The 7,483-nt window shown below is 34.7% G+C and overlaps 1 long non-coding RNA gene across 1 annotated transcript; it reads left to right on the top strand.

Annotated features, from left to right (window-relative positions):
- Window positions 1-217: 217 nt before the first annotated feature.
- On the top strand, window positions 218-4,079 carry LOC149033501 (uncharacterized). Its single transcript, XR_016178867.1, has 2 exons — window positions 218-3,830; window positions 3,926-4,079. It is a non-coding gene; the product is annotated as an uncharacterized LOC149033501 (long non-coding RNA).
- Window positions 4,080-7,483: the final 3,404 nt, after the last annotated feature.

Below are 7,483 nucleotides of genomic sequence, written 5' to 3' on the forward strand. Positions count from 1 at the left end.
ACGCACGAATCCAAGCTCATTCGCCACCAGCATCGACGTGACTCCGGAGTAGCCGGCTTTATAGTCATGGCAGTTGGCAGTAGTGGCAATTGATATGCGCACCATTGATATATGGGGGCATATTTCACGAGGTTGGCAGACCTGCGAGAGAGCTCTCGGGTTTGTTATCTCTCGTGTCTCTCTCTCTCTCTCTCTCTCTCTCTCTCTCTCTCTCTCTCTACCTTTGCGTGTTTGTGCTGTGAGTATGTGTGTGAACATGAATCCTCCTCCTTCCCTCTCTCTCTCTCTCTCTCTCTCTCTCTCTTTCACGTCTTCCTTCCCATGCACGGGGGACTTTATTTTGGCCCCATCCAAATCGACTACCAATATGCTCGATGAATTATGCTTGAACCTTTGTTAAGATCACTGACGTGTCTTTGATTGGAACGAGCGTATACCTTTTACCCCTCACAACTCCCTCCCGCTGTACCCAACGAGATACGACGAACCTTTGACCGGATACTTGCTGCTAACCACTCGTTCCTTCGATCGTATCCATCCGATGGATAAAATTTACTAACCGAGTGCTTCATACTTACATGCACGTATGCATTGCATGCATTCATGCATGCATGCAACGTGAGAAAAAAAAGAGAGTGATCCGGGCACGTCGAGTAGTGGACTCTCTGACGAATAAAACAATTGTGTCAATAATAAAATCTTATAAATAATTGTAAAATAATTCCAATTTGGAAATGAGAAATAGAGAAGTATCGTTGTTTCATTTTGATCGGTACTCAGTCGTCGTCCTCCTCCTCTTCCTCCTCCTCCTCTCGCAACGTTATGTATCTTTGTTGTAACCTTTGAAATACTTTGCTACAAAAGCGACTCGATGACTCGTCGTTGAATAAATTCATGAGTTACACACAATCGGCAATAAATTATACTCGGCAGTCGTTAAAGTCCGTTCCGTACGAACGGACGAAAGTTATTCATTGTCGCAAGATGAAAAATCACGTATAACCGCTCGTCAAACTAAGAGATCGACGCGTTGTAACACATTCATGTTGCAAATAATCATTTCAACAAAATTATCCAAACAAATGAATAATAAATATATGATAAATTAAATAAATGATTCTAAAAGTTGAAATAATAAAATAACATTTGAAATGCAATTATTTAATTCCAATGACGTGTGTGTTGGAAAAATAAATAATCAAGACGAAGTAAGTCATTGATCGATTCGAAATAATATACAAAAGAAATATAATGTAAGAATATTAAAATAAATAAAATTAAAGGGAAACAACACAGTAAAGAGTGTAAAATTGGCCGTCATTTTAATTCTAATGAAAAACATACAATATTTTACTGATATCAGGTTAATCGTATTTACCTATGTGAGACTCGTATTCGTGACGCATTCGTTAACTTCATTAACGAAGTAAAAGTAGTCACGTTTTTCCCAGAATGCTTATCGGCAGGTCCGACCTAATTATAATAGCCGTTTTTCTATGTGTGGTAAATGTAGATGAAAGTATATCATCGTATATACAAGGAAAAAGAAACGATAACGCGTTTCCGTAGAAAGAGACATCGATAAAATACATCGTTGCACGTGTGTGTGTGTCAGCTGGTCTGTCAGAGTGCACTCTATGTGCATTCTCGAGAAAGAAATACCGTCACGAGTTTGTGGAAGACCAATGAGCGTGTTCTTTTTAAAAGTAATGCTAAAAAAACCTTCGTTTATGTGGCACACGAAATGCCCTTTCAACACGCACCTAGTTTTGCTAGATCCTCGTATCCTTTTCTTAAGTTATTTTAACGAGCTAATTATGCGATTAAAAATGGAAAACAATAAACAAGATGATTCTAAGATAAACAAAGTAAGAAAAAAAAAATAATCGAATAATAAATTGGAATTTATTGATTGGAAAATCAATTGGAATAAATTTAATAAACATTTGGATTCTTGTGTTACAATTGTTCGAAAATCTGTAAAGAGAATGCAAGTACGTTTAAAATTTCATTCGAAGATTGGTTTCTCTTTTAGTTTCGTGCAAGGAAAAAGGAAAAATACTCGAAGGATTGAATTCAAAAGAGAGAGAAAAACAGAGATGTTTCCCGTTCGTGTATTAAACAAAAAAAAAAGAAAAAAAATTAGGAAGAAACCACAAGAGTGTTATAAAAAAAAACTAAAAATACAAGGACGACGACAACGAAGGGTAAAGGATAACAACGGTAGTATCACTCGCTAATGTATTCCCGTGTGATTCGTGTGTAAAACTTTTGAAATTCTAAAGTTTCCAAGAGAGAGAGAGAGAGAGAGAGTTCTAAAAAGATTTTCGATTCTACGAACAAAAATCGAATGCTCTTTACTTACATTGGTATATGCAACGTAGATTGTAAAAGAGGTGAAAGAGAGAGAGAGAGAGAGAGAGAGAGAGAGAGAGATGAAAACTTGAACTAAGGTAAGAAGAAAGATCGTACGTCATGTGCGGACAGTTTGATTAACAGAAGGGGAGGAAGAAAACGTAACTACTAAAAATAGATAGAAAGTTGACAAAAGTATTCAAAGTATAAAGCAAATTCTTCCTTTAACCGTAAAACATTCTTGACACGATTATTTCGAATATTTCATTTCGATTTTATAACTTTGCATTTTGACACAAGCAAAATCTTTATTCGTAATCAACTATTGAGATTGTTTAATTTGATGATATGTGATCATGGTAATCGGATAAAATAATATAAAAAAAAAAAAAAATACTACGCGACTCGTTTGCAAAGTTGGTTGTAGTAGTAGGATGTTTTATTTGTTTCCTAACGCGTAGCATAAAAACGAGAGCTATATGGTCGTTTTAGAAAAAAGACTTTGGATGAAACATCGAATATTTTTCGTATCACGTAGAAACTCTATAATGGAAGCTTCTCTCTTTTCTCGAGAATCACCTCACGTTTCAACACACACACACACACACACACACACACACACGTGTGTACGAGGAGGGGAGAAAAATATGTAAAGTGTAATATAGTATCGAGGATAGGAAGGTTTTTCTTAAAATCGAAATATGAATCGTTCGATTTGGATCTATCTATCCCAACTATCGAAGATCCAGTTCTATCTATTTGAATCTTTTTCACGATGATATAGAAGTTGAAAGAAACGAAAGAATCACTGCGAACATTGTTGGAATAAAAATGCTCACCTGAAGAAAAAAGAGAGCAGAAAAAAAGAAAAAATATATAAATATATTTATGGAAGATATTTTTTTGTTATTTCTGTTCGTCATTCAAAAAATGATTATAATCAAATTGTCGTAAATTAATACTCGTATACTTCTTCTTCGTGTTATTTAATGTAAGAGATTAACCAGTTGACTGTGGAATTTAGTTTCAAAAGATCACCACAGGGTGCGGAATTAAAAACAAGCAATGACGTGTATATACGGCGAACGCAGGACAAATGGTATTATTATACATTTTACGAAAAACGAGGAAGGATTACATTTTTATTCAAAGTCAAAAAAACTAACAATTCGTTTATGAATACGTTATTTTTACTAAAAGCTTGAAAATTGTGAAAAAATAATAAAATACATAAACTAAAAAAAATTGAAGATAGCAAGAATAAAGAAGAAAAAATAAGAAAATAGTTTACAAAATTTCAAGCTATGTATTTGTGATATGTTTTAAAGCAGGGTACTACGCAAAGTGCGACTTCACAGGTCGTACACCAAAACCTTGTTTCCTTGCGTTGTCCATTTGTTTGAGCAAACGGCACACATCTTATAAATAAAAATAAATATAAATAAATATAAATAAAAAACATAGAGGTCGTATTGGTAATATAAAGGGAACATACCACCAAATAATATTCTTATTACATTTTATTGAGATTTCGAGTTTTTATAGTGAATGGTAATTTTTTATTTTACAGGACGAGTATGCACGCCAAACGCACTTAACTGGTTAATAATTAAAATTTATATAAAAACTAAACGTATTACGAGAACCAATTAACCCGTAATTAACAAATAATTTGTGTAAGATATAATTGAAACTTCGAATAAAATATTTCAAATAAATAAGAATTATATTATATAACATTGAAAGAAAAAAAGAAGCAAAAAAAAGTGATTCGTGAGCACACAAAGATACATACGTATATACATATATATATGTATACTCATAATAAAAAGAAAAAGAAAAAGAGAAAAAAAAAGTATTAAAGAGAGTCGGAGAGAGAGAGAGAGAGAGAGAGAGAGAGAGAGAAAGAGAGGAGGGTCGGTCGATCAACCGAGCAACAATTTGTCGTGACGTGGGCGGGCGGCAATGGGATTCTTACATATCCCTCGGATGCTGCGTCGTCGAAGTCTTTGTAAAAGAAAAAGAAATAAAGAAGAGAAAGAGAAAGAAAGAGAGAGAGAGAAGCACGAGCCGCGTACCGATTTGTCTGGACCGCTCGCTCGTCGCATCGTAGAAAACGAAGTGGCTGTCCGTAGCTGGCTTTTCGCCATACGCCCACGCAGTTTCTCCTTCGAATCACTCCCTTTCTTCCCCCTCAACCCCCTTCGTCATTCTCTTTATCCTACTCAGACGCATAGAACAACGTCGCCACACTAATCCCACCGATACTAAAACTGCATCGTCGTCGTCGTCGTCGTCGTCGTCGTCGTCGTTGTCTCCTCTGTGTTCTCTTTTCTCTTACAAAAGGTTGGATTTAAAAAAATGAGAGAGAGGGGGGAGGGGGAACTAACGACTAATGGTGCACTAGAGAATTGACGTAGAAAAGTTAGGAAATCACGTTGTGATCGATATTTTACCTACCTTCAAAATTCCCAAGTTTCTAATTCTACGTCTTTGTGATTAACTTTTCGAATGTTTGTTCTAACTCATTCCAATCGTGACTTTTTGTATTACTCTTGTTTGATATTTCATAGTTTTGGTTTTAATATTAACGTTTAATTGATAACGTCTTATCCAAGGAAATAATTGATAATATGGTTCAATATAATATGATTTATATAGAATTGTAAATGTTAGAACAAACTCTTTCGATGAACAAACAATAACAGTGATATTTACGTAAAATGATAATAATTTATTAACGCATATGTGTGTATGTATTTTATGTAAACGTTATGCATTTATGTAGAATACTACGAATAGATAAGAAACGATCCGTCAGAGTTTTATCGCTTACGATAATACGCACGTGAAGCCTGATTTACGCTGAACGAAGTCGATTAATCGAAATAAATTAATGTGCGAAGAGAAGAACAACTGGCTGATAATTCTCAATATTATATATATGTATTATATATATATATATATATATATATATATATATATATATATATGATTGCATGTACATGTGTGTTTTACAGAATGGTGTCGTATGATGAAGTAAGAGCAACATCTCGGCTCGTTAATCCAGCATGGGATCAACTTTTGCAGAGAACAACTAAATCCTCCCGGTTAGCACTCTGAAAGCTCTTTTTACGTTCTCGCAGTAACACGGATTAAACGACACTAATTTATACGAGTGGGGACAAGAGGAAAGCTCGGAGAACGCATTCGCTAAACGCAATGAACTATGGCGAGCTAATCCATGAAGCTTACGAGAGTTCCACAAATTTTATGATCTTCGACGAACCCCATATCTCTCTCTCTCTCTCTCTCTCTCTCTTTACAATAGAAAAAAAAACCAATTATCCAATTTTTTTAGCAAGAGCAAGGTTGTGTAAGGGTTTTTATCGAAGTATTCTTTTAAGGTATAAGCCCGGTGTGAAAGCCTAAAATTTCGACGTTTTTTCATGAATTTTTTTTGGGCTTTCACACCGGGCTTATACCTTAATATCAAAAATTGATGATAAACAAAAATTGTATTTGCTGTAAATAAAAAAATAATATGTACAGCAATTAACAAACACCCATCTGTTTAAGAATTTTTAGTCGACATATGAATAATTGGAGATTAAGATAAAGTTTATTTTTATGATAACAATCAATAAACTTTTGGAGAAAAATATATATTTAAAATAAAAATCAATTAGTTGATTATTTATTGTAGGATTATTGGGTTCTTCTAAAAGAAAATTAACACAAAATATAATTTCAACCAGAACAAAGGTCCACACATATTAGGTATACGACTCGCTCTTTATATCGGCGACATCTATGACGTCATCCGATCTCCACAGCATGCAAGTTTATACGTGTTAAAATAAACTATGGTTTTCTAGATAAGAAAGAAGAGAACCAAAGAGATTGATTTTCGTTCTTGAATCTGAGTTATATATTCCAACGTTTATCAATAACGAGTTACACAAAATGATTTGAAATTGTTGGTCTCATTAAGTAGACATCGATGAATAGTTTAATGGTAAGTAACGAGTATAATTAAGCAAGAGGGTGAAAACGAGTCAGGTAAAACGTAATGTGGCGCCGCGTAATATAAGGTAGCGAGGAAGGGCGACCACTAAAAGGGAGGTGGTCCGAGTTCAAAGGAATACCACGGTTGGCGACGTCATGAAAGTCCGCATACTTCCCCCTGCGGAATGTCACAGGGTGTCTCGATGGTTTCGGCTTGCGGCACGCTACTAATACATACACATACACACACATACTTAGGACCCTCGTGAATTAGTCCCGTGAGTTAGTCCCCCATGAGTTAGTCCCTGGTGAGTTAGTCCGTAAGTTATTCCGTGAATTAGCTTGCTGCTTTCCTCTAAACGTCCACCACCACTGGCAACTGTGGCATTTGGTTTGTGTCTACTTTCAAACAGACGTTTCTACGTGCAAGGGTTAAAAGTCCACTCAGACGGTCACACATGTGACTTTGTTTCTAATAAAAAAAATATATAATATATTTTAGGTTGTATTTATTTGGTTCGATATTTGGTTAAATAAATGGGTCAGTATATATGAATATTTGGTAAAGTAGAAATAATAAACATCGTGAATATTGGAAATAAATGGTACGGTTTTGTACATATGGATACATGGTATATACTGATGTTTTATATTAATCGGTTGGATTACATACTGACCCAAACGAAAACAACGATAAAAAAAAAAAAAGAAAAAAAAGAAAGTAATATAATAATAATCTATTAAAATTAAAATATAAATTTTAATCTATGCGTTCGATTAATCTTTTCATCCTCTTGTATATACCTACATATATGCATTTTAGGTTTAATTTCATTCTTTGGAATGTCGTAATTATGCTTGTCCGGTTCCACGTGTAATTGCTTATCGAGCATCGTTAAACTCGAAGAATGAAATTATCGGAGATAGAGAGCGTCCTGGGAGTGGGTCCATTAAACCACCTCGGAAGGAAGCGAAGCGGACTCGAACGGAACTAATTGAACCGTCCTCGAACCGATTGCGAAGGGATTCACGGTGGTGTGTTAGGTATGATAGACATTTTACAATACTTTTCTAAAGATTCGTATTAATATATTTTTTGTTTTTTTCTTCTAAAGAAAAT

The sequence above is a fragment of the Polistes dominula genome, unplaced genomic scaffold (genome assembly GCF_049000335.1).
Source record: "Polistes dominula isolate Pdom_NZ unplaced genomic scaffold, Pdom_raw_medaka contig_373, whole genome shotgun sequence".
Classification (NCBI taxonomy): Eukaryota; Metazoa; Arthropoda; class Insecta; order Hymenoptera; family Vespidae; genus Polistes; species Polistes dominula.